Genomic DNA, 23,384 nt, shown 5'->3' with positions numbered 1-23,384 from the left:
CAGTACTTGTTTCATGTCTCAATATTTTATTGAAAACTGGACTTTTAAAATAACTGCAAATCTCTAATTTTTCCCTTTCCCCAGGGTTTATTGTTGTTTGTTTAGTGACTTTTTTGTATATTTTTTAAATCAGAATTCAATTTGCCAACATATAGCATAACACCCAGTGCTCATCTCGCCAAGTGCCCCCCTCAGTGCCCATCAACCAGTCACCTCATCCCCCTACCCACCTCCCTTTCCACTACCCCTTTTCGTTTCCCAGAGTTGGGAGTCTGTCATGTTCTGTCACCTTCTGATATTTCCCATTCATTTTCTCTCCTTTCCCCTTTATTCCCTTTCACTGTTTTTTATATTCCCCAAATGAATGAGACCATATAATCCTTGTCCTTCTTTGACTGACTTACTTCCCTTAGCATAATAGCCTCCAATTCTATCCACATTGAAGCAAATGGTGGGTATTTGTCATTTCTAATGGCTGAGTAATAGTCCATTGTATATACAGACCACATCTCCTTTATCCATTCATCTTTCGATGGACACTGAGGCTCCTTCCACAGGTTGGCTATTGTGGACATTGCTGCTATAAACATTGTGGTGCCGGTGTTCTGGCGTTTCATTGCATCTGTATCTTTGGGGTAAATCCCCAGCAGTGCAATTGCTGGGTGGTAGGGTAGTTCTATTTTTAACTCTTTGAGGAACCTCCACACAGTTTTCCAGAGTGGCTGCACCAGCTCACATTCCCACCAACAGTGCAGGAGGGTTCCCCTTTCACCACAGCCTCTCCAACACTTGTTGTTTCCTGTCTTGTTAATTTTCCCCATTCTTACTGGTGTGAGGTGGTATCTCATTGTGGTTTTTTTTTTTTTTTCATTGTGGTTTTGATTTGTATTTCCCTGATGGCAAGTGATGCGGAGCATTTTCTCATGTGCTTATTGGCCATGTCTATGTCTTCCTCTGGGAGATTTCTCTTCATGTCTTCTGCCCATTTCATGATTGGATTGTTTGTTTCTTTGCTGTTGAATTTAATAAGTTCTTTATAGATCTTGGATACTAGCCCTTTATCTGACATTTCATGTGCAGATATCTTCTCCCATTGTGTAGGGTGTCTTTTAGTTTTGTTAACTGTTTATTTTGCTGTGCAGAAGCTTCTTATCTTGATTAAGCCCCAATAGTTCATTTTTGCTTTTGTTTCCCTTGCTTTCATAGATGTATCTTGCAAGAAGTTGCTGTGGCCAAGTTCAAAAAGGGTGTTGCCTGTGTTCTCTTCTAGGATTTTGATGGATTCTTCTTGTCTCACATTAGATCTTTCATTCATTTTGAGTTTATCTTTGTGTATGGTGTAAGAGAATGGTCTAGTTTCATTCTTCTGCACATAGCTGTCCAAGTGTTTAGTGACTTTTCTGAATTCTGATTAGAAATTTCTAATTTAGGGATGCCTGGGTAGCTTAGTGGTTGAGTGTCTGCCTTTGGCTCAGTCATGTTCCTGGGGGAACCAGGATTGAGTCCTCCATCAGGCTCCCTGCAGGGGCCTGCCTCTCTCTCTCTGCCTATGTCTCTGTCTCTCTTTCTGTGTCTCTCATAAAAGTAAATTAAATTAAATTAAATTTAATTTAAATTAAAAAAAGAAAATTCTAATTCAAAATTCTGTAAAGTCTCTATTCTTTGTAAAGTGTGGCCATTGAACTCAGCTTGATTATCATAATGGTCAGCTAATAAATGAATAGAGATTCCCTCAGATGCCTGGATCTTGAAAAAAAACTTATAAGCTGACAGAGTGACCTACAAGCAAATCATTCTGTCTCTGTTGGCATTGGATTTTAAAATATTAATAATTTTAATTTGAATAGTCTCCATAATGTTTTATAACCAGCTTTATACTCTCCCTGAGATTTGAATTGATGCCACATTCATAGTCCAAGAAACTCCAATCTGATCAATTAAATTGAAATGGTTCTATTGGTAGTAACCCTAGCACCCAGCAGAAACCAAGGCAAATCATCTCAACTTAGATCCCTCAAGATTCCCAAAACTAAAGTTCAACCAAATATGAACTCTTAACACAACCTAAGAAGTATGTGAGGATGCATACCCTCATGTACAGAAGTCAAAAGAAATTATAAAAAGAAAAACACATGGAAAGACTACAGATATTAAAGCAAGAAAGTTTATGCTCAGGAAATAGGTTTAAAAATATGTTTGAAATGAAAGATAGAGGTCAACACTCCCTGGAACAGAAAGAAGGGCCATTGGCCTCCTCTGGAACTTCAAAACTGGTTTTTTGAAGAAGATCACACTAGAGCTTAGACCTAAAGAACAGTAAAAAAAATAAAAAAGCTAGGAAGAAAAAAGTGGTGAGGAAATTCCACACGGGAAAATCATAAAAAATGATTACATGGAAGCCCTGGACAGTATGGGAACTTTTGGGGAAACCATAAACATTATCTAATGCTCCCATAAATAACATGGGGAGGGAGTAGCAGAAGTTGCAAAAACAGCCCTGTACCTCATATTAAGAAATACAGACTTTATAAGTCAACAAACTGGACAACCTAGAAGAACTGGATAAATTCTCAGACACATATAAATTTCCAAAACTGAATCAGGGAGTAATAGGTCTGTTCAGATTTTGTATTTCTAGCAATGAAATTGTATCAGTAATCCAAAAATTCCCAAACAAAGCCAGGATCAGATGAATTCACCAGTGAATTCTACCAAATATTTTAAGAAGAGTTAATACCGGGATCCCTGGGTGGCGCAGCAGTTTAGCGCCTGCCTTTGGCCCAGGGCACGATCCTGGAGACCCAGGATAAAATCCCACGTCGGGCTCCCTGCATGGAGCCTGCTTCTCCTTCTGCCTATGTCTCTGCCTCTCTCTCTCTCTTTTTTTTTTAATTTATTTTTTATTGGTGTTCAATTTACTAACATACAGAATAACCCCCAGAGCCCATCACCCATTCACTCCCACCCCCCTGCCCTCCTCCCCTTCTACCACCCCTAGTTCGTTTCCCAGAGTTAGCAGTCTTTACGTTCTGTCTCCCTTTCTGATATTTCCCACACATTTCTTCTCCCTTCTCTTATATTCCCTTTCACTATTATTTATATTCCCCAAATGAATGAGAACATATAATGTTTGTCTTCTCCGACTGACTTACTTCACTCAGCATAATACCCTCCAGTTCCATCCACGTTGAAGCAAATGGTGGGTATTTGTCATTTCTAATAGCTGAGTAATATTCCATTGTAGACATAAACCACATCTTCTTTATCCGTTCATCTTTCGTTGGACACCGAGGCTCCTTCCACAGTTTGGCTATCGTGGCCATTGCTGCTATAAACATCGGGGTGCAGGTGTCCCGGCGTTTCACTGCATTTGTATCTTTGGGGTAAATCCCCAACAGTGCAATTGCTGGGTCGTAGGGCAGGTCTATTTTTAACTGTTTGAGGAACCTCCACACAGTTTTCCAGAGTGGCTGAACCAGTTCACATTCCCACCAAAAGTGTATGAGGGTTCCCTTTTCTCCGCATCCTCTCCAATATTTGTTGTTTCCTGCCTTCTTAATTTTCCCCATTCTCACTGGTGTGAGGTGGTATCTCATTGTGGTTTTGATTTGTATTTCCCTGATGGCAAGTGATGCGGAGCATTTTCTCATGTGCATGTTGGCCATGTCTATGTCTTCCTCTGTGAGATTTCTGTTCATGTCTTTTGCCCATTTCATGATTGGATTGTTTGTTTCTTTGGTGTTGAGTTTAATAAGTTCTTGATAGATCTTGGGTACTAGCCCTTTATCTGATAGGTCATTTGCAAATATCTTCTCCCATTCTGTAGGTTGTCTTTGAGTTTTGTTGACTGTATCCTTTGCTGTGCAAAAGCTTCTTATCTTGATGAAGTCCCAATAGTTCATTTTTGCTTTTGTTTCTTTTGCCTTCGTGGATGTATCTTGCAAGAAGTTACTATGGCCGAGTTCAAAAAGGGTGTTGCCTGTGTTCTTCTCTAGGATTTTGATGGAATCTTGTCTCACATTTAGATCTTTCATCCATTTTGAGTTTATCTTTGTGTCTGGTGAAAGAGAGTGGTCTAGTTTCATTCTTCTGCATGTGGATGTCCAATTTCCCCAGCACCATTTATTGAAGAGACTGTCTTTCTTCCAATGGATAGTCTTTCCTCCTTTATCGAATATTAGTTGCCCATAAAGTTCAGGGTCCATTTCTGGATTCTCTATTCTGTTCCACTGATCTATGTGTCTGTTTTTGTGCCAGTACCACACTGTCTTGATGACCACAGCTTTGTAGTACAACCTGAAATCTGGCATTGTGATGCCCCCAGATATGGTTTTCTTTTTTAAAATTCCCCTGGCTATTCGGGGTCTTTTCTGATTCCACACAAATCTTAAAATAATTTGTTCTAACTCTCTGAAGAAAGTCCATGGTATTTTGATAGGGATTGCATTAAACATGTATATTGCCCTGGGTAACATTGACATTTTCACAATATTAATTCTGCCAATCCATGAGCATGGAATATTTTTCCATCTCTTTGTGTCTTCCTCAATTTCTTTCAGAAGTGTTCTATAGTTTTGAGGGTATAGATCCTTTACATCTTTGGTTAGGTTTATTCCTAGGTATCTTATGCTTTTGGGTGCAATTGTAAATGGGATTGACTCCTTAATTTCTGTTTCTTCAGTCTCATGGTTAGTGTATAGAAATGCCACTGACTTCTGGGCATTGATTTTGTATCCTGCCACGCTACCGAATTGCTGTATGAGTTCTAGCAATCTTGGGGTGGAGACTTTTGGGTTTTCTATGTAGAGTATCATGTCATCGGCGAAGAGGGAGAGTTTGACTTCTTCTTTGCCAATTTGAATACCTTTAATGTCTTTTTGTTGTCTGATTGCTGAGGCTAGGACTTCCAGTACTATGTTGAATAGCAGTGGTGAGAGTGGACATCCCTGTCTTGTTCCTGATCTTAGGGGAAAGGCTCCCAGTGCTTCCCCATTGAGAATGATATTTGCTGTGGGCTTTTCATAGATGGCTTTTAAGATGTCGAGGAATGTTCCCTCTATCCCTACACTCTGAAGAGTTTTGATCAGGAATGGATGCTGTATTTTGTCAAATGCTTTCTCTGCATCCAATGAGAGGATCATATGGTTCTTGGTTTTTCTCTTGCTGATATGATGAATCACATTGATTGTTTTACGGGTGTTGAACCAGCCTTGTGTCCCAGGGATAAATCCTACTTGGTCATGGTGAATAATTTTCTTAATGTACTGTTGGATCCTATTGGCCAGTATCTTGTTGAGAATTTTTGCATCCATGTTCATCAGGGATATTGGTCTATAATTCTCCTTTTTGGCGGGGTCTTTGTCTGGTTTTGGAATTAAGGTGATGCTGGCCTCATAGAATGAATTTGGAAGTACTCCATCTCTTTCTATCTTTCCAAACAGCTTTAGGAGAATAGGTATGGTTTCTTCTTTAAACGTTTGATAGAATTCCCCTGAGAAGCCATCTGGCCCTGGACTCTTGTGTCTTGGGAGGTTTTTGATGACTGCTTCAATTTCCTCCCTGGTTATTGGCCTGTTCAGGTTTTCTATTTCTTCCTGTTCCAGTTTTGGTAGTTTGTGGCTTTCCAGGAATGCGTCCATTTCTTCTAGATTGCCTAATTTATTGGCGTATAGCTGTTCATAATATGTTTTTAAAATCGTTTGTATTTCCTTGGTGTTGGTAGTGATCTCTCCTTTCTCATTCATAATTTTATTAATTTGAGTCTTCTCTCTCTTCTTTTTAATAAGGCTGGCTAATGGTTTATCTATCTTATTAATTCTTTCAAAGAACCAACTCCTGGTTCTGTTGATCTGTTCCACAGTTCTTCTGGTCTCGATTTCGTTGAGTTCTGCTCGAATCTTTATTAACTCCCTTCTTCTCTTGGGTGTAGGATCTATTTGCTGTTTTTTCTCTAGCTCCTTTATGTGTAAGGTTAGCTTTTGTATTTGAGTTCTTTCCAGTTTTTGAATGGATGCTTGTATTGCGATGTATTTCCCCCTCAGGACTGCTTTTGCTGCATCCCAAAGATTTTGAACGGTTGTATCTTCATTCTCATTAGTTTCCATGAATCTTTTTAATTCTTCCTTAATTTCCTGGTTGACCCTTTTATCTTTTAGCAGGATGGTCCTTAACCTCCACGTGTTTGAGGTCCTTCCAAACTTCTTGTTGTGATTTAGTTCTAATTTCAAGGCATTATGGTCTGAGAATATGCAGGGGACAATCCAATCTTTTGGTATCGGTTCAGACCCGATTTGTGACCCAATATGTGGTCTATTCTGGAGAAAGTTCCATGTGCACTTGAGAAGAATGTGTATTCAGTTGAGTTTGGATGTAAAGTTCTGTAGATATCTGTGAAATCCATCTGGTCCAGTGTATCATTTAAAGCACTCGTTTCTTTGGAGATGTTGTGCTTAGAAGACCTATCGAGTATAGAAAGAGCTAGATTGAAGTCACCAAGTATAAGTGTATTATTATCTAAGTATTTCTTCACTTTGGTTAATAATTGATTGATATATTTGGCAGCTCCCACATTCGGGGCATATATATTGAGGATTGTTAAGTCCTCTTGTTGAATAGATCCTTTAAGTATGATATAGTGTCCCTCTTCATCTCTCACTACAGTCTTTGGGGTAAATTTTAGTTTATCTGATATAAGGATGGCTACCCCTGCTTTCTTTTGAGGACCATTCGAATGGTAAATGGTTCTCCAACCTTTTATTTTCAGGCTGTAGGTGTCCTTCTGTCTAAAATGAGTCTCTTGTAGACAGCAAATAGATGGGTCCTGCTTTTTTATCCAGTCTGAAACCCTGCGCCTTTTGATGGGGTCATTAAGCCCGTTCACATTCAGAGTTACTATTGAGAGATATGAGTTTAGTGTCATCATGATATCTATTCAGTCCTTGTTTTTGTGGAATGTTCCACTGAACTTCTTCTTAAAGGGGAATTTTAAGAGTCCCCCTTAAAATTTCTTGCAGAGCTGTTTGGAGGTCACATATTCTTTTAGTTCCTGCCTGTCTTGGAAGCTTTTTATCTCTCCTTCCATTTTGAATGAGAGCCTTGCTGGATAAAGTATTCTTGGTTGCATGTTCTTCTCATTTAGGACCCTGAATATATCCTGCCAGCCCTTTCTGGCCTGCCAGGTCTCTGTGGAGAGGTCTGCTGTTACTCTAATACTCCTCCCCATAAAAGTCAGGGATTTCTTGTCTCTTGCTGCTTTAAGGATCTTCTCCTTGTCTTTGGAATTTGCAAGCTTCACTATTAAATGTCGAGGTGTTGAACGGTTTTTATTGATTTTAGGGGGGGATCTATTTCCTGGATGTGAATGCCTGTTTCCCTTCCCAGATTAGGAAAGTTTTCAGCTAGAATTTGTTCAAATACATATTCTGGCCCTCTGGCCCTTTCGGCACCCTCGGGAACCCCAATTAAACGTAGGTTTTTCTTTCTCAGGCTGTCGTTTATTTCCCTTAATCTATCTTCATGGTCTTTTAATTGTTTGTCTCTTTTTTCCTCAGTTTCCCTCTTTGCTATCAACTTGTCTTCTATGTCACTCACTCGTTCTTCCACCTCGTTAACCCTCGTCGTTAGGACTTCTAGTTTGGATTGCATCTCATTCAATTGATTTTTAATTTCTGCCTGATTAGATCTAAATTCTGCAGTCATGAAGTCTCTTGAGTCCTTTATGCTTTTTTCTAGAGCCACCAGTAGCTGTATAATAGTGCTTCTGAATTGGCTTTCTGACATTGAATTGTAATCCAGATTTTGTAACTCTGTGGGAGAGAGGACTGTTTCTGATTCTTTCTTTTGAGGTGAGGTTTTCCTTCTAGTCATTTTGCTCAGTGCAGAGTGGCCAAAAGCAAGTTGTATTGGGAAAAAGAGAAAAAGAGAGGAGAGAAAGAAGGAAAGAAAAGAGAAAGAGAAAAAAAAGGGAAGGAAAAAAACGAAAAAAAAAAGAAGAAAAAGAGAAAGAAAAAGAAAGGAGAAAAAAAGGGGGTGGGGGAAGGAAACAAATCAAAAAGCAAAACAAAAAAAAAAAAAAGGAACCACGGGGGAGTATCTTCTGATTCTGTGTACTTTAAGTCCCTTGGCTTCTCCTGGAAGTTGTCCGTCTAGCTGGTGTTCTGGGGGAGGGGCCTGTTGTGCTGGTTTTCAGGTGTTAGCAGTTGGGGGAGCTGCTGTGCCCCTGCCTGGTGCAGGGCTCAGTGGGGGTTGTTTACCCCGTGAGGCCGCAGGAGGAACAGCCCCAGTGGCGGGGCAGCTCTGGAAACCTGGATTCAGCTCCGGCAGGAACTCCGTCTGCAGGGCCTGGAGGCTCCGGGGCGGGCCGCTGATCTGCTCAGCTCGGGGCAGGAGCGTCCTGGCTGTCCTGGGCCCTCCCGGCCTCTGCCTGTCCCGGGGGAGGCGGGATCCTGGGCTGTGTCCCGGCGCCCTGTGCTCCGGGGCCTGCGCTGGTGGATTCGCGCTCCCGGGCCGCGCAGCCCCCTCCGCGGAGCCGCCCCCGAGCCCCCCGAGCTGCTCCTGGAACCGCGCAGCCCCCTCCGCACGGAGCCTCTTCCTCTGCCTGAGCTCCCGCCCCCAGCTGCTCCCCCCCCCCCCCGCAGCCCCCTCCGCGGAGCCGCCGCCCGAGCCCCCCGAGCTGCTCCGGGTCTCGCCGTGCGCGCTGCAGCCCTTAGGGAGCTCGGCGCACTCTCCCGGGCGCAGGTGCCTGTTAGTGTCCCCGGGAGCCCGAGGGCATCCCCGCCCTCCTGGGTCCTGCTCCAACTCCCCGCGAGCCCCTTTCCCCCCGGAAGGTCGGTGCAGCTCCTGCGTCTCCGGGACGGGGCTCTCCTGTCCTGGGGACACTCGCCCCGGCCTCAGCCCGGCTCCTCGCGGGGCGCCTCCCCCTTGGAGGCCTTTGTTCCTTTACTTCTTTTTCCCCGTCTTCCTACCTTGATAGATGCGCGAACTCTTCTCACTGTAGCATTCCAGCTGGTCTCTCTTTAAATCTCAGGCCGAATTGATAGATTTTCAGGATGATTGGAAGGTTTTCTAGGTAATTTGGTGGAGACAGGTGATTTGGGGACCCTCCTCTTCCGCCATCTTGCTCCTCCCCCTATGTGCCTCTCTCTCTCTCTCTCTCTCTCTCTCTGTGTGTGTGTGACTATCATATAAATAAAATTAAAAAAAGAGTTAATGCCTATTCTCCTCAATATATTAAAAAAATAGAGGAAGGAAAGTTTCCAGATATAGTCTACAAGGCCAGCACTACCCTGATATTAAAATCAGGCAAAGACACTACAAAAAAAGAAAACCACAGGCCAGAATCTCTGATGAACAGAGATAGAAAAATTCTCAACAAAATATTATCAAACTTCATTCAGTGATACATTAAAATGATTCACCACCATCAGGTGAGGTTTATTCTGGAGATGCAAGGATGGTTCAATATTCACAAATCAATACCATACACATAAAAAAGGATAAAAATAACATCTCAATAGGATTTTGTCAATTGCTTTTTCTCTACCAACTTCTGTTCATGATAAAAACTCAATAAAGTGGGTTTAGAGGAAACACACCTCAATATTATAAAGGCATACATGAAAACCCACAGCTAACATCATACTCAATGGTGAAAAACAGAGCTTTCCCTCTAAGATCAGGAACAAAAAAAAGGTGTCCAATTCTTACCACTTTTATTCAACATTGTACTGGAAGTCCAGGCCACAGCAATCAGGCCAGAAATACACGGCATCCAAAAATGAATGGAAGAAGTCTAATTGTCACTTTTTGCAAATGACATAATACTATACATAGGAAACCCTAGACTCCACCAAAAAACTATTCAAATAAATTAATTTAGTAAAGTGTCAGGATAAGAAAAAAATACAAAGAAATCATTTGTGTTTTTATACACTAATAATGAAGTACCTGAAAAATTACAAATAAATAATAATATAAATAATGAAGTACCAGAAAAGTTTGGTGCATTTATAATTGCACCAAAAACAGTAAAATAGTGAGGAATAAACTTAACAAAGTAGATGGAAGACCTGTACTCTGAAAACTATAAATACTGATTAAAACATTTGAAGATGACACAAACAAATGGAAAGATATTCCATGCTCATTGATTTTAAAAAAAGATTAATTTTTCCAAAGATTTTTTGTAAAGATTTTATTTATTCATCAGAGACAGAGAGAGAGAGAGAGAGAGAGAGGCAGAGGGAGAATCAGGCTCCATGCAGGGAGCCCGATGCGGGACTCGATCCCGGGACTCCAGGATCACGCCCTGGGCTGGAGGCAGGCGCTAAACCGCTGAGCCACCCAGGGATCCCCCAAAGATTTTTAAAAATAATCTCTGCACCCACTATGGGGCTTGAACTCACAACCCCAAAATCAAGAGTCACATGTTCTACCAATTGAGCCAGCAGGACACCTCAGGAAAATTTAATCTTATTAAAATATCCTTACTACCCAAAGCAATCTACAGATTCAATGTAATCTCTCTTAAAATACCAACAGCAATTTTTCACAGACCTAGAACAAAGAATCCTAAAATTTGTATAGAACCCAAAAGATCCTGAATAGCAAAGGAATCTTGAGAAAGAAGAACAAAGCCAGGGACGCATGGGTGGCTCAGTGGTTGAGTGTCTGCCTTTGGCTCAGGGCATGATCCAGAAGTCCAGGATTGAGTCCTGCATCAGGTTCCCAGTAGGGAGCCTGCTTCTCTGTGTCTCTCCCTCTTTTTCTGCATCTCTCATGAATAAACAAAATCTTTTTTTTTTTTAAAGAAGCACAAAGCTGGAGTTACTACAATCCCAGACTTTGAGATATACAATAAAGCTGTAATAATCAAAACAGTATCATAGAGGCACAAAAACAGACACACAGATCAATGAAACAGAATAGAGAGCCCAGAAATAAACCCACACATATGGTCAACTAATCTAGAGCAAAGGAAGCAAGAATATACAATGGGGAAAAGGCAGTCTCTTCAACAAATGGTGTTAAGAAAACTGGACAGCTACATGGGAAAGAATGAAACTAGACCACTTTATTACCACCACCCCCCAAATAAACTCAAAATGGACTAAAGACCTAAATGTGAGACCCCAAACCGTAAAACTAGAAGAGAACACAGGCAGTAATTTCTTTGACATCAGCTGTAACAACATTTTTCTAGATAGGTCTCCTCAGGCTAGGGAAACAACAGCAAAAGTAAACTATTGGGGCTACACTAAAATAAAAAGCTTTTGCGTGCAAAAGAAACCATCAACAAATTGAAAAGGCAATCTACTGAATGGGAGAAGATATTTGCAAATGATATATTTGAAAAGGGGTTAATATCAAAAGTGTATAAAACTTCTACAACTCAATACCAAAAAATATCCAATTTTAAAAATGAGCAGAACACTTGAATAGACATTTTTCCAAAGACAACATATGTATGGCCAACAGACACATGAAAAGATGATCATTACTCACAACCCAAGGAAATGCAAATCAAAACCACAATGAAATATCACCTTACACTTGTCAGAATGACTAAAATAAAAAACACAAGAAACAAGTATTGGTGAGGATGTGGAGAAAAAGGAACTCTTGTGCACTTTTGGTGGGAGTGTAAACTGGTGCAGCCACTCTGGAAAATAGTATAGAGGTTCCTCAAGAAATAGAAAATGTAAATACTATAAGATCCAGTAATCCCACTATTGGACATTTACCCAATGAAAACAAAACACAAATTCAAAGATACTGCACTCTGCACTCCTATGTTTATTGCAATATTATTAACTTCACCATGGCCACAATATGTAAGCAATCCAATTATTCATCAATAGATGAATGGATAAAGAGGAGGTGGGGTGTATGTGTGTACACACACAGTGGAATACTACTCAGCCATAAAAAGGATAAAATCTTGTCATTGGCAACAACATGGTCTCAGAGAATGTTATGCTTATTGTGTGAAATAAGACACAAATAGATGAATATACATGATTTCACTTATATGTGGAATCTAAAAAAACAAAAAAAGTAAGTAAACAAAAAGGATCAGACCCATAAATACAGAGTACAAATTGATGGTTACCAAGGAGAGGGGAGTGATGGGAATGGGTAAATTGACTAAAGGTGAGTGGGAGATACAGGCTTTTAGTTATGTAATGAATAAGTGATGGAGATAAAAGGTACAATATAGAGAATATAATCAATAGTATTGTAATAATGTTGTATGGGGAGAGATGGTAGCTACCGTTGTGAGAACAGCATAAGGTACAGACTTGTCCACTTACTGTGTTGCACACCTGAAACTAACGTCATCAGTTTTGGGCCTTCGGACCCTCGTGTGTGCGCGGAGGCTCCGTGGCGCTGGGGCCCGGGCGGAGGCCTCCAGGCCCGGATCGGCCGTGCCCGGGGTTTGAGGATGGCTGCACAGTCGGCGCCGAGAGCTGTGCTACAAAGCACCACCAAGATGTCTCTCCATGAGCGCTTTACGAATATGCTGGAGAACAAACAGCCGATGCCAGGAATACTCGGGCTTCGACGCAGCAACAGCAGCAGCTAGCCAGGGCCAGAAACGAGGCTGGCCCAGCAGATGGAGAATAGAGCCTCGGTCCGGGCGGCATTAAAACTTAAGCAGAGCTTAAAGCAGCGCCTGGGTAAGAGGAACATCCAGTCGCGGTTAGGCCGACCCATGGGGACCCTGGCCAGGGCAGCAGTCGGTGGACGAGGCCTGCCCATAATCCAGAGAGGCTGACCCCGAGGAGGACTGCGCGGGGGACGCGCCACCAGAACCCTGCTTAGGGGCGGGACGTCGCTCCGGGGTCAAACCCTGCTCCGAGGTGGACGAGCCGTAGCTCCCCGAATGGGCTTAAGAAGAGGCGGTGTTCGAGGTCGTGGAGGTCCTGGGAGAGGCGGCCTAGGGCGTGGAGCTATGGGTCGTGGCGGAATCGGTGGTAGAGGTCGGGGTATGATGGGTCGGGGAAGAGGGGGCTTTGGAGGCCGAGGCCGAGGCCGTGGACGAGGGAGAGGTGCCCTCACTCGCCCTGGGCTGACCAAGGAGCAGCCGGACAACCAGTTGGATGCATACATGTCGAACACAAGAGGACACCTGGATGCCAGATGGATGCCTACATGGCACAAACAGATCCCGAAGCCAATGATTGAAACCTGCCCACCCTACTGTGAGAGACTCTTATTCAAAAGTCACCACATCTGTAAATAACCTTGAGATAACAGATGGAGAAGAAACCTGATCGATGCTGGAAGGACCTATCACAATAGACTACGGACTTATTTGCCACCAGTTTGTGCATTTAGTGTGTTCCTTTTACATTTTTTGATACTGTTGTATGAAAACTTTCTTTCCTCTGATTTGGGTTTTGTTTTGTGTTTGGGGTTTTTTTCCCCAATCGCTCTGACTTCTCTTTGAACATGAATGTGGTGGCCTTGTGGCTAGAACACACTCTTCCCACCTCTGCCTCCCTTCATCTGTCATATGCTCTGATATTCTGACTTTCCTCTCGTCATTTGTGTGTGCCCGTGGATAAAGCCCCAGAAAGAGCTCATCAGTGTTACTTCCTGGGTTTCTGAGAAACGGTTCTGTTCTACATAATCTTTAATAGCTTCTTAGAACTGTTCAGAAAATCTGAAGCTCAAAAATGAATTCTGCCACATTGATATTTTGGGGTAGTAAATTAGGGACACTGATATAGCCGCAGGGCCGCATAACAGGTTACACGTGGTAGCACTTCAGATTTGATTAAAGTTACTTCCCGTGTACGTTGACACCACATGACAAGTATGCTGGTGGGTTGGGTCCGTGCACTTCGACCCTGAAATAACTTTGCTCTTGGCTTTGTCTCATGTCCTAAGAGCTACTGTTCTGTTGGCTTACACCTGCAATAGAGAGGAAATCGCCGTTTGATTTGGCAGATTGTTCAGAGAAAGGGCTAGAATGATAGCACATACCTTCTAGGAGTCAGAAGATACCCACCCTGGAATGCTATTGTCCTTATGTTTATCCCAAACCAATCCCGAGCCTCTCCATTCATTGGCTTTGTTTGAACCTCTTTATTTTTCTTGAAGGTTTAAGTATTTTCAGTGGAATCTTGTATTTCTGGTTCATCATAACAAGAAATCGTTCTCAAATCTAAAAAAAAAAATGTAATTAGTTTTGTAATTAGTAAACTAATTTCAGTTAAAAAAGAAAAAGAAGTACATTCTCTGACATGAGCCTTAGCAACTTCTTTCTAGATATGTCTCCTGAGGCAAAGGAAACAAAGGGAAAAACAAACTACTGGAACTACATCAAAATAAAAATCTCCTGTACAGCAAAGGAAACAATAAACAAAACTAAAAGGCAATCTATGGAAGGGGAGAAGATATTTGCAAGTAAAATATGTGATAAAGGGCAGTATCCAAAATATATAAAGAACTGATACAACTTAACACCCCCAAAGATGAATAATCCAATTAAAAAGTAGGCTGAAGACATGAAGAGACATTTTTCCAAAGAGCCTACAGATGGCCAATGGACACAGTAAAAGATGCTCAACATCATTTATCAGAAAAATGCAAATCAAAATTACAATATCAACTTACACTTGTCAGAATAGTTAACATCAACAACATAGGAATTAACAGGTGTTGTTGAGGATATGGAGAAAGGAGAACCTTATTACATTATTGGTGGGAATGCAAACAGGTGCAGCTACTCTGGAAAAGAGTTCGGAGATTCCAAAAAAAAAAAAAAAAAAAGAACTACTATATGATCAAGCAATTGCACTAATAGGTATTTACTCAAGGAATATAAAAATACCAATTCACAGGAATACATGCACCCCCATATTTATAGGTTTATGGCAGCATTATGTACTCAGATTATGGAAACAGCTGAGGTGTCCACCAATTGATGAATGGATAAAGTTGTGGGTGTGTGGGGCGGGTTGTGTAGAGAGAGAGAGACAGAGAGAGAAATACATATATCTCCATAATGGAATATTACTTGGCCATAAAAAGAAGACAATCTTGCCATTTGAAATGACATGGATGGAGCTACAGAGTATTACATGAAGTGAAATAAGGCAGAGAAAAGCAAATATTACATGATTTCATATCTGGAATTTAAGAAACAAAGCAATGAGCAAAAGGGAAAAAGAGAGAGGGAGAGAGGTAAAGAGAGTAAACATGGCTACCAGAAGGAAGGTAGGTAAGGGGATGAGTGAAATAGGTGACGCGGATTAAGGAGTGCACTTGATGTGATGAGTTATATGGAAGTGTGGAATCACTACATGTACACCTGGAACTAACATAATGCTGTATGTTAACTAAATCAAATTTAAATAAAAAATAAAAAAAGCACAGAGTTTAGTAGGCAACACAGGGTCAACTGAAGGATTTTTTTTTTAATTTTATTTATTTATTTATGATGGTCAGAGAGAGAGGGAGAGACATACGCAGAGGGAGAAGCAGGCTCCATGCACCGGGAGTCTGATGTGGGATTCGATCCCGGGTCTCCAGGATTGCACCCTGGGCCAAAGGCAGGCGCCAAACCGCTGCGCCACCCAGGGATCCCTCAACTGAAGGATTTTAAGCAGAGGCATTTCATGTTTTAGGCAGGCCATCGAGCAACAGCGAAGGAAAGAATTTAGGAGGGATGACACTGAAGGATTAGAGATCTAGTAGTGGGCTACTACACAGCTTAGGTGAGAGACACTGAGGGCTGAAAAACCAGGGTAGTAGTAAGAATTGAGAGGAGACATAGACTTGAGAAATAGCAGACAAAAATCTGTAAAACTTGTGAATGGCTAGTTATGTGGAAGATAAAGGGGGAAATGGCTCCCCTGTTTTTTCCCTAGATGATGAGTTGCTCCTTCTTGATACTGGAAATAAGTAGGAATAATAGGTTGGTGGCAGAGAGAGATAATGGGTTCAGTTTTGAAAGTTTTAGGTTTGGGGTGCTTGTGGAAAACCAAGGCTGGGAATGTTTAACAAACAATTGAAATATGAAACTCAGAGAAGTCAGCACTGACAACTAACCACTTGAGTGGATAACTCACCTAAGTGTAGAGGGTTAAAAAAAAAAAAAATAGCAGCCATGGATAGTACCTTGGATTTTCCTGAAATTCAGGAAACCCTTGGTGCTTTTTGGAATAAGACAGTTTTTAGGCAAAAACAATAATGCAGAAAAATGTAAAACAATTCCCATAATATCAAAATATTGAAAACCTCCTAAATGTCAAAGAAAGGTAGAATGGTTAAGTTAATATAGTTTATCCACTTCAGAGAATATCAGTTCTTTTAAGTAATGTGTAGGAAGAGTTAATATGAACACAATGTGTTTTTGATTAAATGTTAAGGTTTTTTTTTTTTAACCTTTACTTAAAAAGGCATGTATTGTGTAAATAATACAACAATATGTATAGCCAAGGTTGGAAAGACAAATATATTAGAAGCAATTATTTTTTTAAAAAAATTTTCAAATTATTCAAAATTGTCCCTAATTATATTTATATAATGGGAAAACAACTGTTAAAAATGCATTTTTCCACAGTGAGATAATATCTCACACAGTAGGAGGGCTATAATAAAGACAAATAGATGGTATCAAGTGTTGACAAGGACAGAAGAAACTGAAATCCTCATAGACCGCTAGTGGAGATGTTTTAAAATGGTGTGGCCACTTTGGAAAACTGTTTGGCAGTCCTCAAAAGGTTAAACAGAGAACTACCACATGACCTAGCAATTCCTAGGTATATATGTAAAAGAAATGAAAACATAGATCCACACAAAGACATGCAAAATCATAATAGCCAAAAAGTAGAAACAGCCCAAATGTTGATCAACTGATGGTTATTTACAATGTGGGATATTCATATAATGTGATATTATTCAACAATAAAAGGGAATGAAGTATTGACATATGCTGCAAGTTAGATGAATCTTGAGGATGACATGCTATATGAAGGAAACCAAGCATAAAAAAACCACAGGTTGTAGGATTCCATTTATATGAAATGCCCAGAATAGGCTTACATACCTACAGGGAATGAAAATAGATTAGAGGTTGCCCAGGTGTTCAGTGGAGGGTGGGGAGAAGAATAATAGGTATGGGGTTTCTTTTTGGGGTGAAGAAGTCCTAAAATTAGATTGTGATGATAACGTGCAACTATGTAAATATACTAAAATCCATTGAACTGCATACTTTAAAAGGGTGAGTCATAGTGTATATGAGTTATCTCTTAATTAAAGCTCTTTATTTTTTAAAGTTTTATTTAATTCAGTTAATTAACATATAGTGTATTAGTTTCAGAGATAGAGTTTGGTGATTCATCAGCTCCATATAACACCCAGCGCTCATTCTATCAAATGCCCTCCTTAATGCCCATCACTCGGTTACCCCACTCCCCTTACCCACCTCCTCTCCTGCAAACCTCAGTTTATTTCCTAGAGTTAAGAGTCTCTTATGGTTTGTCAATAAGAGCTTTTTAAAAAACCCTTATTTCCACTCACCCCCAGGGGAGACAAACACAGAAACACATCCTCTTCCTACCATGTCTGACGCTGGGTAAGACCTCCACAAGTTAAGTGCAGAATCTATCAAATGAAGAATGAAGGAAGTGGCCTCTGATTTTCTGCCTGGGTACACTGCAGGTGTCACATAAGCCTCAGCAGATGTGGTCCTGAAGTCTGTAGGGTATGTAGTCTTGTCTCTGGTCTTAACCTCGGAGCTCCTTACACACCTGTCCACGCTTTTCCTCGCTGGGCAATAGAGAGCATCATGGGAGATCAGCTTTCCCAGAAGCAAGGCCCAGCAGGGCTGTGTCCTAACACAGATCTTCCACATTTTGAACATGGGTCCTGCAAAGAGAGTTTGGGATACTTACCCCTCAGCCGAGGGGGTTGGGGTGTGGGGCAAAGGCTGAGTGAGATCTCTGTGTCCTTGGGACCAGGTCAGATTTCTCTCAGAGTGGGCAGAGGCTGTTCCTCAAGCCCCTATGGCAAGGGCGGCAAGGGCAGCAAGGGCAGTAAGATCACAGGCCAAGCCCTCACCTCTGGCACTGTCTAAAGCACGTTTCGTGTCCCTCACCTGTCTTATCACAGCTGTTTGATCCGCATTAACAGACAGATGAAATCTGAGCCTTAGGTTCCCGGCTCACCCAATCCCCTACAGCCGCCCCACCCCTCCCACCCCCGCCCAGTGAGGGTTCAACAAACAGTAATCAGTATGATTACTACCTTATCTCACTATGTCCCTGGAGTTCCAAGGCAGAGGGAATCCACACCCCGGGGGTCCAGTCCCCAGGGAGGCTTCTGGAGCAGCGTGTGAGGGCCAGAAGCACAGGAGCCCTGGAGGGCTCCTCCCAGATGGTGCAGGCTGAAGGGATCCTCAGGCATCCAGAAAGCCTGCCTGATTCTGCTCTGGGAGGCTATGTACCTGACTCTCATCTCACAGAAGCGACAGTGGCGGGGTGAAGCACCCTTCACAGGGTGAAGTGAAAACCTCCACCAGGAAGCCAGAGGAGTGCACCCAGAAGGCAGGGCTCCTGACATTGGTTGGCCCAGCCCGGGTACGTGCTGGGCGAGGCCTCCTTCCAGGGATCCCTCCTATGGTTTATTAATTTTCCCAAAGAGTCATCAGTGTGCCAGCCATATGCGCAGCTCCAGGTGCTGGGGGCAGGACAGTGAGTGTGCATGACAGAGAACCAAGCCAAAAGTCACAATACAGTGTGATGAAGAAAGCAAGGGGCAAGGAGGGTCCCCCAGAGGGATACCTCTTTCACAGTAAAGGGAAGAAAAGAGGAAAGGAAGGATAGGATGTGAAACTCATTGAAGGTTTGTTGATGAAAAGCTCCCACCTGATAGCTTGTGGTTCTTCTGTGAAGTGGAAGATCCAAACCATCTACTACAGGAACAAAAATTTGGGGAAAGTGGAGACTATTTGACATGGCCTTGATAGGATGGAGGAAGGATTGACTACAGAGATGGTGATGTAAACTTCAGAGGCAGGAAGCTTCCTATTGGGTTCACAGGGGCTAGGTACAGTGCCTAGCACCCTGGAGGTAGTCAATACCAATGTAGTAAATGAGGTAGTGAATGAATGAATGATTTTTACTTGGTGTTGGAGCAGGTAGTTGTGACCATAGTTTAGCACCAGTATCCTCATGGGTGTGCCTTTGTGAAGTGGCAGATCTCAAAGAAGCAGAGTTGAGGTTTTCCCAGGTAGGAATGATGAAAAAGGAATGGTGGAGGTGTTTAGGACGTCTGCTAAGTGATAAACCTTGAAATCTATTACAGAGGGTGGAAATTAAGACATGAAGTTGCTGATGTAGGTGGAAGGGTTGATAAATTGAAGATCCTGACAAGGTTGGCAACACTGCTGTCTAAACCTAGTCCTTACTCAGACTTTTCAGTTACATATGTCATAGTCTTTTTTGTGTTTAGGACACTGAACTATATTTGAATCAGTTACATCCAGATTATTCCCCTTAATACCAGAAGGTTTTCTCCTGCTTCTGAGCCAACCTGCTAAATAAATATTAACTTTTGTGTACCTCAGTTTCCCTTTTTTGTCAACTGTGATGAATGGTTAAATGGATGATCAATTTAGGGGTGCCTGGGCGACTCAGTGGGTTAAGCATCTGACTCTTGTTTTTGGCTCAGGTCATGATCTGGCAGTTGTGGGATCCAGCCCCACATTGAGCTCTGCACTCAGCATGGAGTCTGCTTCAGATTCTCTCTCCCTCTTCCTCCCACTCATTCATTCTCTCTCTCAAATAATAAATAAATAAAATCTTAATAAATAAATGCATACATAGATGATAAATTTTAAAAACATGCATTTGTTCCACAACCTTGAGATGCAAAAATCATCAGATTAATTTTTCCAAATGAAATTAAATCTGGCTCTTTACCCACATTCACTATAGTAAGAAGACACCCAATATTATCGTGACTAGACATCCTTTTCCTTCTTCTACAACTTGCTCTTGGAGTCTCCCAATGAAGTTAAGCCCTAGCTGACAACAGTGACAACTTGCTTGATAATGGAGCCCTTATTTGTTTCCCTGCCCTGCTTTGCCTTCCTTCTCTCACTTTTCCATTCCCCAATTGTTCCAGGGCCCACTTCTGTGGGAATCTAAACTAAAATAGTTTATTCTTTTTCATTTTGGCCATTGGGGAGGGGTAATTAGGGGACGAATATGTCTTAAAAGACTTCTAAGAGGAGAAGGTAATAATGAAAAATGGTAGCAAAACATTGGCTTAGATACTTGATCCATCTCAAATTTATTTTTGTGTGTAGTGTAAGGCATGCTTCCAGTTTCATTTTTTCATTTTGCATATGTATACCCACTTTCAACAGCACCATTTGTTGAAAAGATATTCTCCCCCATTGAATTACCTTAGCACCATTGTAAAAAACATCTACTATATATGTATGGGTCTCTTTCTTGACTCTATTCTGTTCCATTGGCTTCTTTGTCTATTATTATGACTAAACCACAATGTCTTGATTACTCTATATCAATAGGAAATCTTAAATAGTATAATCCTCTAGCTTTTTTTCTTTTCTGAGATTGGTTTGGCTATTCTTCTGCTTTGTGTTTCCATGTTAACTTTAGAACCAGCTTGTTGTTTTCTACAAAAAGTATTGCTTGGGGGGCACCTGGGTGGCTCAGTAGCTGAGTGCCTGCCTTTAGCTCAGGTCATGACCCCAGGGTCCTGGGATTGAGTCCTACATCAGGGTCTCCATAAGAAGCCTTCTTCTCCCTCTGCCTATGTCTCAGCCTCTCTCTGTGTGCCTCCATGAATAAATAAAATCTTAAAAAAAAGTACTGCTTGGATTTTTATTGGAATTGTGTTCAATCCAGAGATCACTTTGGAAAGACTAACAAACTTGAATCTTCCACTCCATCAGCATGACATAACTCTCCATTTACATAGGCTTGTGTCTTCTATAAATAGGTCTATGTATTTGATGATATTGCAAGTGGTAATTTTATTTCATTTCTCAATAGTTTCTTTTTGTTCAAGATTTTATTTTTAAGTGCTCTCTACAACCAACATGGGGCTTGAACCCACAACCCAAGATCAGAAGTCACATGCTGCATTGACTGAATCAGCCAGGCGCCCCTCAATAGTTTCTTGCTAGCATATAGAAACACAATTGTTTTCCTTTTATAATTTAATGAGTTATATAATTATCCATCTAGCTGCAAATATTAGATTATTCACAACACTAATAGTATTGTGTTACTATTAATATAAAACAAATCTAAAAAACTAATGAGTAGCAATACTCCATTGATTTTGAGACATTTATTCTTTTTTTAAATATTTTTTTAATTGAAGTTTGATTTACCAATGTATAGTATAACACCAAGGGCTCATCCCATCAAGTGCCCCCCTCAGGTTATTCTGTGAAGAGGGAGAGTTTGACTTCTTCTTTGCCAATTTGAAAGCCTTTGATTTCTTTTTGTTGCCTGATTGCCGAGGCTAGGACTTCCAGTACTATGTTGAATAGCAGTGGTGAGAGTGGACATCCCTGTCTTGTTCCTGATCTTAGGGGAAAGGCTCCCAGTGCTTCCCCATTGAGAATTATATTTGCTGTGGGCTTTTCGTAGATGGCTTTTAAGATGCTGAGGAATGTTCTATCCCTACTCTCTGAAGAGTTTTGATCAGGAATGGATGCTGTATTTTGTCAAATGCTTTCTCTGCATCTAATGAGAGGATCATATGGTTCTTGGTTTTTCTTTTGTTGATATGATCTATCACATGATTGTTTTATGAGTGTCAAACCAACCTTGCATCCCAAGGATAAATACCACTTGGTCATGGTGAATAATATTCTTAATGTACTATTGAATCCTGTTGGCTAGGATCTTGTTGAGAATTTTTGCATCTGTCTTCATCAGGGATATTGGTCTATAATTCCCCTTTTAAGTGGGGTCATTGTCTGGTTTTGAAATCAAGGTGATGCTAACCTCATAAAATGAGTTTGGAGGTATTCCATCCCTTTCCTTCAGAACAGCTTTAGTAGAATAGGTATTGTTTCTTCTTTAAATGTTTTTTTTAAATATTTATTTATTTATTATTTATGATAGACATAGAGAGAGAGAGAGAGAGGCAGAGACACAGGAGGAGGGAGAAGCAGGCTCCATGCCAGGAGCCTGATGCGGGACTCGATCCCGAGACTCCAGGATCGCGCCCTGGGCCAAAGGCAGGCGCTAAACCACTGAGCCACCCAGGGATCCCCTTCTTTAAATGTTTGATAGAATTCCCCTGGGAAGCCATCTGGCCCTGGACTTTTGTGTCTTGGGAGGTTTTTGACGACTGCTTCAATTTCCTCTCTGGTTATTGGCCTGTTCAAGTTTTCTATTTCTTCCTGTTTTGGTTTTCATAATTTGTGGTTTTCCAGAAATGCATTCATTTCTTCTAGATTGCCTAATTTGTTGTCATATAGCTGCTCATAATATGTTTTTAAAATCGTTTGTATTTCCTTGGTATTGGTTGTGATCTCTCCTCTTTCATTCGTGAATTTATTAATTTGAGTTTTTTTTCTTTTTAATAATGCTGGCTAGAGGTTTATCTATCTTATTAATTCTTTTATAGAACCAACTCCTGGTTTTGTTGATCTGTTCTCTGTTGATTTTGTTCTACAGTTCTTCTGGTCTCTATTTCATTGAGTTCTGTTCTAATCTTTATTATCTCTCTTCTGCTTGGTGTAGGCTTTACTTGCTGTTCTTTCTCCAGGTCCTTTAGGTGTGAGGTTAGCTTGTGTATTTGAGTTTTTCCAGTTTTTTGAGGGATGCTTCCATTGTGATGTATTTCCCTCTAAGGTCTGCTTTGCTGTATCCCCAAGATTTATGGTTGTATCTCCATTCTCATTAGTTCCCAGGAATCTTTTTAATTCTTCCCTAATTTCCTGGTTGACCCATTCATCTTTTAGCAGGATGCTCTTTAACCTCCACCTCAAATTTCTTCTTGTGATTCAGTTCTAGTTTCAAAGCATTGTCGTATGAAAATATGGCAGGGGACAATCCCAATCTTTTGGTACCGGTTGAGACCTGATTTGTGACCCAGTATGGGGTCTATTCTGGAGAAAGTTCCATGTGCACTTGAGAAGAATATGTATTCAATTGCATTTGGATGGAAAGTTCTGTATATATCTGTGAAATCAATCTGGTCTAGGGTATCATTTAAAGCCCTTGTTTCTTTGGTGATGCTGTCCTTAGAAAATCTGTCATTTGCAGAAAGTGCTGTCTTGAAGTCTCCTACTATTAGTGTATTATTATCCAAGTACGTCTTTACTTTAGTTACTAATTGATTGATATACTTGGCAGCTCCCACATTAGCAGCATAAA

At 41.2% G+C, this 23,384-nt stretch overlaps 1 pseudogene; it reads left to right on the top strand.

The window, feature by feature from the left end:
• The first annotated feature begins 12,442 nt into the window (after nucleotides 1-12,442).
• On the top strand, nucleotides 12,443-13,698 carry LOC144296415 (chromatin target of PRMT1 protein pseudogene; annotated as a pseudogene).
• The last annotated feature ends 9,686 nt before the right edge of the window (nucleotides 13,699-23,384 follow it).

Source organism: Canis aureus, chromosome 24, assembly GCF_053574225.1.
Source record: "Canis aureus isolate CA01 chromosome 24, VMU_Caureus_v.1.0, whole genome shotgun sequence".
NCBI lineage: Eukaryota > Metazoa > Chordata > Mammalia > Carnivora > Canidae > Canis > Canis aureus.
The sequence above is the reverse complement of the archived record's forward strand: the minus strand, read 5'-3'. Positions and strand labels throughout refer to the sequence as shown.